This window comes from Miscanthus floridulus, chromosome 3, assembly GCF_019320115.1.
Source record: "Miscanthus floridulus cultivar M001 chromosome 3, ASM1932011v1, whole genome shotgun sequence".
Classification (NCBI taxonomy): Eukaryota; Viridiplantae; Streptophyta; class Magnoliopsida; order Poales; family Poaceae; genus Miscanthus; species Miscanthus floridulus.
Window position 1 is genome coordinate 53,751,361 of NC_089582.1, and position 10,811 is coordinate 53,762,171.

Consider the following 10,811-nt stretch of genomic DNA (forward strand, 5'->3'; position numbering starts at 1 on the left):
TCCTCCGAGTCGATCACACTGCCAACGACAACTCCTCGACCATGACTGCTCGGACACACCATCATCAGGCTTTACCAAAATCGTCACTGGGTATGCTTGATGTGTGCTCACGATCAGAAGAAGACAACAACTTCAAGATGAGAACTATAATTAGTTTGGGATGGAGTTTAAATTCTAGTAAATTGTAGTTGTATTAGGACAGAGGGAGTATGATTTGAATAAGAAAATGCTTATAAATATACATTTTAAAACCAATGGAGTATACATGTGTAACACCGTACCAGTACCGAACATAGCATTTGTAATTAAACAAATATGTTCAAACTATTATTTGATCCATTATATATTGGAGTCAGCCTAGCTAATAAGCTAAGGTAGCAGCGGCAGGCCAAGGAACGCCCGCCTAGCCTCAGCCTCTCCACACCCGGAATCAACCCCTTCACCGCGTCCAGAGCGCAGAACCGCTCTGCCCACGCCGCCAGCACCGGCGTCCTGGCGGCATCGAGGGCCTTCACGCCGCAGATACAGCCACCCAACACTACTTAAAAAAGATTTACAGCAACGCCTCTTTTAAACCGCCTCTACAAATAGTGTCCAAACAAGCTGCCCCTACAAATTTATTTGTAAGGACTACTGGTGTTATCAGCCGCCCCGTCCCTACAAATCAAGCCATTTGTAATAACGGCTGGATATTGAGCCGCCTCTATAAATAGAAGCCGAATAGTAAAAATTAAGCACTAAAATTCGAATTTTTTCAAACGACCTCGGACGGAGATATGACTAAAATAAAAGTTGTAGATCTCGAAAAGTTATGAAACTTTGTTGTTTAAAACTTTTTCATTTGAAATCATTTACTGCTTTAAAATGCTGTTTGAAATTCAATTTTGAAATTATCAAAGAACACTGATTTTTCTTTTTAATCTCTGCCCAAAACTTGTAACTAGTCTTTCTCCTTCATACTAACTTTAAATTTGATGATTTTTTCCTAAATTTTTTTAAAATTATGCTCTATCATTTTATTGTGTTCTTAGAGCTATTATTTTGTCCATCTTTTTCATGTGACTATGTTTTATGTATTTGAATTTTGAATTTCAAAAAATGGCAACTTCAAACGTCATTTTGAAATATTAAATGATTTCAGCTGAAAAAGTCATGAACATAAAAGTTGTAGAACTCATCAAGATGTACAACTTTTATTTTGATCATTTCTTCATCCAATAAAGTGGTAGTAACATTATTCACAAAATTTACATCTCTCTTGTAGTTTCATGAACTACAAGAGGGATATGTAAAATTTATCAACAATATTACTTTCACTATATCGGATGAAAAAATAATTAAAATAAAAGTTGTAGATCTCAGAATGTTATAGAACTTTGTAGTTGACAACTTTTTTTATTTGAATTCATTTTATCAAGAGAAATTACATTTGAATTTCTCAAATTTGAATTTTAAATTTTTTAAATGACCTCGGATGGAGAAACTACCAAAATGAAAGTTGTAGATATCAAAAAGTTATGAAACTTTGTAGTTCACAACTCTTTCATTTTAGATCATTTCGTCAAGGAAAACTATGTTTGAATTTCCAAAATTTTGAAATTTGAATTGTTAAATGACCTCGGATGGACAAACAGCAAAAACAAAAGTTGTAGATATCGAAAAGTTATGAAATTTTATAGTTGACAACTTTTTAATTTGAAATCATCTTATTAAGGAAAACTACGTTTGAATTTCTCAAATTTAAAATTCAAATTTTGTAAATAACCTCGGATGGAGAAACTACCAAAATAAAAGATGTAGATCTCGAAAAGTTATAAAAATTTGTAGCTGACAACTTTTTCATTTGAGTTCATTTAGAGCCCCAAACAATCAATTTATGCTCGGTTTAGAATAATATGTAAGGAACCAAAATGGATCATAGACATAAATGAATGAGGTGTAGTGATAGAGAAGGGTACGTGCGAGGGGAAGGTTGTGGGTTTAAATCCTGGCTGACGCGAAGTCTCAAAAAATCAGTGGGGGCTCCTCGGATTAAATTTTTTTGCTATTTCTTGCCAATTTTTTCGTGATTTCTAGAAATTGATTTGTGCGCGTCTCAATATCTAGCCAAATCATGAGCGGTCCCTACAAGCCGCGGTTGCTTAGAAGCGGCTGGTAAAACCGTGGCTACAAATGCACATGAGCCGCTCCTACGAGTACAGCGGCACAGTGCAAGGAAGCCGCCAAGCACGAGATCCACGAGCCCCATGCTATCCCCTCCGAAGGACGGCTTCCCTTTTGTAGCACTCCTTGAACGCCTGCTCCAACGGCTCCAGGACCGCCAAGGCCTGCCTCGACGCCTCCAACCTCTCCTTGGCCGTTCTGCCTCTGAAAATAGGTACCCACGTCCTGTACAACTGCCAGGTTCTGTTCGCGTGTCTTTAAATCCGGCTTGATCCGCTTCTTTTTTCATTCGAAACAGTGTTTTTCTCTCACAAATTCCTTCAGATTCCTCCAAAATTCCTTCAAGCGAACGAGGCCGCAGAAAGAGTCGGTGTTAGACTATCTCCAACAACAACACCCAAAATACAAGACCCATTCAACATTTGGGTAGCGCTACAGTTAAATGGTTGAATACCCATTCGACATCCTCTCCAACAATAAGACCCAAAAAAGAATCATTTCTGTAAATGGGTTTTCAGAAAAAAGGATACTCATATTTGGGTTGTGCCTCTCAGACAACCTAAAATGGATCTCCCGTATAGGTACTCTATTGAAGGCTTCCATTTTAGGTTTAGGTGCCCCTAGTCTTAGTTACACAAAATGGGTGTGTATGAGTGAGGCAAGCGATTGGTTTGGACTTTGTAGTGGGTGCCATGACTGCTGGTAACTAGTAAGTACCTTGTCTTCGACGTCTGAGGCCCAGAAGCGAGCATCTGCGCGGTCGTAAGGGTCGGAGGGAAGGATGGGAGGGCCGGCGGCGAGGAAAGCCGCGTGGATGTACTGCTGGATGATCCTGAGACTCGCAGACGGGCTTGCCGTCATGGATGAGCACGGGCACCTTCTTGTGCACCGGGTTCGACTTGAGGAGAAGCTCGCTCTTGTCGTAGAGGCTAAGAGTAGGTGAGGCCTTTCAGGTTGATCACGAACACAGCTTGGATTAGTTGGGTCCTGTACGTGTCGGATACCGTTCGTTAGCAATGACGCGCTGTTGATCAGGATTTTATATATCTTCCAGTGGCTGGACTACCAGACCTGACGGAGGAGCGTTGCCGTGCTTTGGTGAGGCCAGTGGATACGGAAGGTTTAACAGATGTAGATACACACTATATGTGAGCCCAAGAAGTTAAATCTCATATATAACTACAAATAAGGGTAATATCAATAGACAATGCTTAATATATAACATACTTAGTATAAATGATATAACCTTAGACAACAAACAACGGAAAGACAACTTCGATCTTCGGGTGAAGACTCCAATTCCACATGGACAACTGACTGATTGATCACAAGCCTAACTCCTCCAAACTCTAGTAATCTTGTACCCATCTGGGATTTTCCAAAGTTTTAAAAAGTAAAGCAAGCATAAGTCCATGTCGTACTCAACAAATATAACATGGGGTTCATAAGGCTCAAAAGGCTGACACTAGTTTAACAGCATTTAGCTTTTAGTTGTCACAATTTTTGCATAGGAGTAGCAATAAGTTTATCACAAGCCCATGTAAACACACGATCAGGTAAACATGAATATTGAATAGCAAAAACAATAATCACTAGTGAGCATCTTCATCATCAGTATCATTAGTGTTCATCATCTATTCCATAAGGGTCCAAGGACACTCGTGACCATGAGCACGACTGATATACCAGTTTTACACTCTGTAGAGGTTGTACACTTTTACTGTGAGTCATGATTTACCCTTTCACCTGAGGCGACCAACCTCTTGACCCACTACCAAGGAAGGTCGGTAGCGTTCACTATGAAGCCTTTCAAATGTTCGTCTAACAAGTTAGAGCCATTAGATTCACTCAGCAAATAGATGTAGAGCCACCCTTCCCGATGGCACAATGACGCGTAGCCTATACACAAAGGGATAGAGGCCGCACTATACCTGATTCATCAAGCCATTCTGACGCCAATAAAGGTAACCTCTAACAAGATAGAAAAGGTCCTCATACTGAGCTAAAGCTAGAGCTATGTAGCATCACAGCTGTACTGTAAGTCCCGGATGTTCACTTACAAATAAGTCCTTAGGGAGAGAAATCCAAAGCACCATAAAAATAGTCCAATGCTCTAGCCCCCTTATTCCATATTGCTAAAAAGCATCTTTTAGTGTTTATTGCATAATCCATTAGTCAAGTTACAAGATCAGAGCTTTGGTTGAGCACGAGCATCATACTACCCAATGCAATACCACATAGGTGATAAGGAATCTAGGATATCAAATAGCTAGGAAAATTACTATTGCTAATGTAGACACATGATATGATTAGAATGATATTAATGTGAATATGACAATAAGGAAGATCCCATGCTATACTTGACTTAAAACTCTGAACTTCTTCTAGTCAAAATCATCAAAGATCTGCTTCTTGATTTACCACGTATAGCTCACCGACTGGACATGTTCATAAAGCACCATACAACATCCATGCAATTATACACGAAACAAACAATAGATCTAAATTAGAATAGTACACCAAACATAAAATCAAGATGAGAAGTTTGTAAAACGAATCTACGTCTCGCTATAAACACACAGACGCGAAAACACTCTAATCAGAGCTTATGAATTAAACAACATTTCCTTTAACAAAATAATAGATTAAATTTTAACCTCAAATTCTAAAAGTTGAAAATATATTTAACAGTAGCTTGAACATGTAGATTACTCAATTACGAATCTGACGCAACTTGAATGGGTCAAATCAGAATTAAAACAAAGAAGTTATGGCCAAAACAAGATCAGTGGCACTTCTGAAAATAGCTGGAACTTGATTTTAGAATTTAAATTAATAAAATTGGATTTTAAAATGAGCCAGGGATGGCGGGCATGATAAATAAGAAGTACATGGGTTCTTCAAAAAAGTGCAGAGACGGCGGGTTCTATTACGTGAAACTGTAGCGGCTCTTTTGAAAGATTGCTGGCTGATGGGGTACCAACAAATCTTAGCCATTCGATCGTAGATGGGTAGCGAAGATTAGAAGACAGGGAGGGAAAAGAGATGCCGGCGCCAGAAACGGAGCCGAGGGCAGCGGTGGACATGGCCGGCGGCGAGAGACCTCGCCGGCGCGCTTGAAATCGACCCTAGAGGCCATGGGAGTGCAAATCGGATGCACAAGGAGAAGGAGAAGGAGATGGCGAACTCACCTAGGGGGTTATCTTCGGCAATGGAGGCTCGGAAATGACGCAGGACATGGCAAATGAGGACCTCGAGCTCAGCGACACGACGCTAGGGTTCCGAGTTCGGCGGTTGCAAGCTCAAGACGAGGCAAGGCTGCGCTTGGGGCTAGATGGGGGCGGCACGGTGCTTGGCTTATATGGGGCGGGAAGGTGTGGAGTGCACGGCAAGGCATGGTGTGGGACGATGTCGGACTCTTGGTGGTGGAGTCCATTTCGGCTACAATGGAGGTAAGGGATGGTGCTAACAAGTGGGCCCAGGATGGCAGTGAGATGGAGCACAGGGCTGGGCAGTCAGAGGAAGAGAGGGGCGGGACGCTGCTGCGGCATGCGGCTGGGCTGGTCCAAGAAGGATAAAGCGAGCGGCCCATGGCAACAGAGGAGGCGGGAGCAGATCTTGGCTACAAATAGGTGGGCCACGGAGGAGAAGTGGGCCGTGCGGGAGAAGTTGGGAGAGGGCCGGCTGGCCTTGCTAGGCTGCATGGGATGGGCTTCCAACAGGGAGAGGGGAGAGAGGGGGAGTTAAGTTTTCTTTTTTTCAAATGTTTTTCAAATCCATTTAAATCATTTTGAATTTTAGAAAAAGCCACACATTCCAATAATTCAAATGCACTAGTATGTATGCACAAACAAGTTGCTAAACTTTATATTTGATTTTAATTTTAACAAAGTTTTTAATTTTTTCTAGGTTTAAATGCTCACAAAATATCAAATTAAATCAAATTTACCTAATTTAAAATCTTGCAAATTTTAGGCTGTTACAATTCTATCCCTCTTAAAATGAATCTCATCCCCGAGATGTGGAAGACATCGATTAGGAGATAGGAATACTTTGTCTTTGGATTCTTCTTTACTTCCTCGTGTAGTTCCATCTTCTTGATAAATATCTCACTTTACTTTGCATACCTGTTAACCTTACTCCAAGTATCTTGCCAAACTGATTCCAAGATTCTGACAGATACTCCAAATAATACTCAGGTAACTCCAATCACTAGGCCGCCTTTCTTTTTTAGTCCATACTGATTAGACCTCTTTCTTCATATGTTCACCTTCCAACGGAGCCTTTTCACTTTCTTGGTCCAAAGTAGGCTCTATCACCAACTTTAAAACTTTAATGACTATATATGCTCAGGTTAAGCTGCTCAACGCTCAAGCACACTTCTAAATCCATGGTGTTGTCCGAATCTTTTTAGCATAACTCTCCTTTGCTAAGGGCATCGACCACGACTCTACTTCTCAAAGTGATAGCACTTTTCCAAGTCGTAAAACCTTAATTGCTTCAATCCAACAATGATGTCACAAGCTCAAAACCATCTTAGTGAAGATATCCTTTGGATTCTTGTGATCCACCTAGATGTCACTTATTATGCCCAAGTAGATAGTACCTCATGCTCTACAATAGATAACTCCAGATCATACGTCAGATGTTCCATCTCATGTTTTCTTGCATAAGCCTCTACTTTTTCTTCATGTATATGAACATATCCCACACCTTTGACGGTGTGCATCATAGTGGATATAAAGCTCTTGTCCTAATCTAACAAAGCTAACACATAGGTTTTACTTCAACCCCTTTTTTCTCCATCAAATACTTAGCTAAGGTATCTTGATCCAAACTTAAAACCTTCTCCAGTAACATTACCAATACCTTGACGGTCTTGGATAAACTCCTGTAACACCTCTGGTGTTATGAGCTTGCTTAGCACCAAGATTTAGACCTAAGAGGATTTGCCAAAACGATTTTATTAGATTTTAAAATTTAACATATGTTTAAAAGTGTCATTTTGGCAAATTATATTGAACAACGGGTTAATTAGTACCTAGATGTTTATTTCTACAAGTTAGTATGACGTATGGACTAGTGTATGAAATGCGTAGTGGTTGAAATTAATTTAGTTTAGGCATATTAAAAATTATGGTAAAAGTGCTAAAGGTTGTCAGTTCTAGCTAAGTTATTATTCTCCCTAAGTCGGAAACGATGATAGTAGACAATGCTGATTTGACATTCAAATTCTAACAAAAAATGTTAGGCACTAGATTCATGTTTTTAGTACTGTTGGTTGTCCCAAGGTGAGCACTTGAGCTGGGTGTAGGTTATAGTTGTGTTGGATGGCCTGTGGTCCTCCTAAAAAATTTCAAGTTTCATTGAAATGTGTTGTAGTTATGTTGTTGGTGCTTTGTTCATGAACCGTCGTTCAACGTGACGAACCATTGTTGGAGCATTCGTACCTCTCTATCTAGTTACTCCTTGGTCATGATGATTGTTTGGTGTGATAGACGGTAGTGTGGACTTTAGATTTCAGGACTTGCTTGGGCCTCAATCGTGATCAATCGCAACAATTGCTTGGCTTTAAAATTCATGCGCATCACTACTCACCGTTGAACGGCTCGACCTGCGATCGCCGCGTGCATTGCCTGCCAGCCGTCTAGCCAACGTGGTGCTTCGTCCACTGCATGACCCACCTAACCATGGAGGAGCTGGCTGCCTTCACTGTCCCGTCACGCTACGGCCGTTGATTCCGTGTTAATGGTTCTCTCGTCGCGTCATGGTGCGTCGGTCCCGCATGGTGACTCGGTGTGCACCCGCTGTTGCCGAGAGCGTCTCGCCAAGTTCGAGTCGTCCTGTCTATGCGCTAGTTTGTGGGACGGTGGTGCGTCCCCCCTACTCTAAATTAGCCATCGGATTTATTTGCGTCGCGTCGCGCTGTCGAGCCATTGTTTGCTCTTTCTTTTCTCTGCTTGCCTGTCTCTGCTTGTCCCTTCTCTGCTAGGTACTACTATCATACTAGATGAGCGTAGTTGGCCATGTGTGCATGCTTTCTCACGGCCTTGCTTGGGAACGTAGTATAGGAAGATTGCCGAGTCGCTCCTTGTTGTTCCTCCCTCACTGTTTGCCTCCGCCGCTTCCTATTAGCGTAATTGGTTCATCTAGTTTTAAAATGTTTTTAGGGTTGCGCTAATTATTTTAAAATGTTTAATATTGTTTCAAATATGAACTTGTGAGAATTTTTGTGAGGAATTGGTGATAGTGTTGACTCTAAAAATCTTATAGTAAATTACTAATATTATGAGCTGCTCATTGTAATTTTGTAGCTCCAGAATAATTAGTTTGCTAGATAGATAATGATGCCCTATTTTGAATAAAGATTAAATCGATAGAATGAAATAAAGAAACACCTTGGAATTGTATAACTAAAACACTTGTTGGGGAATGGCGCTTTTCTTGACGATGTTGATGCATAGATTAGTATGTTAGTCATTAGAGCTAGCTTGTTAGTTCGTAGTATGTACCTTGTTTTAAGATTTGTTGTGCCTGGTTAATTAACTGTTGCATCATCTCTGCATTGCATTGCATATCATAATAGGAACGATGGTGGATCGATGGTATCAAACGGAGTAGCTGAAAAGAGGGTGCCAGGGATCAGGACACAAAGTGTAACACCTCTGGTGTTTTGACCTAGCACTAAAATTTGACATGTCATCATATGCATTGCAAAGCATTCATGAAGTAGAAAATTTTTGAATGCATTCACTAAATAAGCTTTATTTCATAATGTGGTTATTTTATGTGATGTGATTCAAAACCCTAAATAAAGATCATGACCACAAGGGTCAAATTTCATGTGATCATGTGAGGCCATGTGTCATTTGACTCAAATAATCCTAATGGGCCATGTTACTGGTCAAAAATCAAAGTTAAAGTAAAAAGGTAAACAAATCAAATTTGAATTCAAATTTAAATCATAAAGGTCCTTTTTGCCCCTTTTGTCTAATTCAAAATCCATGTGGAATTTGGGGTTGAGGCAAAAAACAAAGTTGAAGATTATTTTATAAGGATCAACTTTGGTATTCAAAGTTTTTCAAGTTTACATATAAAATTTGGAGTAATTTTGAAATAATTCAAATGCTCAAATGCACCCCAAATTCAAATTTCAAAATGGAGGTAGAATTTGAAAATGTTCCTTGAAGCAAAGTTGTAGAGTTTGAAAAGTTGAGCAACTTTCATTTTTGGAGATTTTCAACTTCTTTAGAAAATTTGTGAGTAATTTGAAAAATAGATGCAGTGGCAAATCTGTAAATACTTCAAAAATCAAGATAACCACAGGACGCCACCGCCTCACCGCTGGCGTCCTTTCTCCAGCCTTCTAGGCGCGCCTGCGAGTGCCCTTGGCTTCGCGCTGGCACAGGGAGCATGCTGCGTGTCGAGTCTGCGCGCTCCTGGCCGAGCTATAAGACCTAGACGACGTCGTTGGCTTTTCTTTCCTTCCCTCTGTTTTCCCGATGCCGCCATCTCAACTCTGGCGAGCTTCTCTCGTATCCTCAGTGCAAGTTAGCCCCGGAAAAGCCATGTTCCAGTTCCGCCTGCTCCTTGCGCATCCGACCGAGCTGTTGCTACCGCTTGATTTCGCCGAGAGCTCGTTGTCCATGTTCATCTTCCTCGCGGTCGGCAACCTCAACGGAAACTCCGATTCACCGTGGCCAGCATCATCCGGTGAGTCGTTCCCCTTGCTTGTTGACTCTCTGGCTTTGTCTCGATGTTGTAGTGCTTATTCCACTCTTGCCTACTCGTTTTGCCCACTACAGTCGCCGGAACGCTGTCGTCGATGAGGTTCGCTCCGCCGTGATCCCGGTCACCGTCGAAACGAGTCACCATAGCTTCTCCGGTCTTGCTTGTTGCTTCAACACGATCGGGGTGAGCCACTGATGCTTCCTGAACTCTCTGTTTCACCGTTACCGGCCTTGTTTCACCGATGTAACATTGTCGTGCCACCGCGTCCGCCATGGCCGGTGTCAGCCTTGTTCCATGTCGTAATCAACCTCCAAAGTACCACTAATCGATGCGCCTAACTCTTATGAACATGCTAGAACCTTGGTCGTCGCTGCTGGGCTCACCGTCGGCGAGTTAGCGCCGGTCAGCGCCGTCGAAGCCACGGTCAATGCCCGAGGTTGGGGATGACATGTGGCGGCCGGCTGTTAGTGAGAGAGAGAATAGTGTATTTTGTTATTTTCTATTTATGAATAGTGCAGCAACTTTGGAAATTTCTAGGAAAATAATCATAGCTCCAAAAATTCTAAGAATTTGTGTGTAGCTTCTGTACATGTTCTAGTATGGTTTAAAATTATGAAACTTGAAATTCGAATAAATTTTTAATGTTCAAAAATTTAGTCAATTAATTGATAAATGCTATTTCCATTATTTTTGTAGGCCACTGTATAATTCCAAAAATTATGAAATTTGTTTTGGTACACTAATTTGTCATGAGAAAGCTTACATAAAATTTTGAGGTCATTTGGAACAAGTTCATTTTTGGGCTTATTTCCAAATTAATTCAAAAATAAATAAAAGCAAACCCTAAGTGTTAGATTAGTGTTTGATCTTGTTTTGGTCATATTTTGTGACCAATAGGGTTTCAAGATCAATTTGGT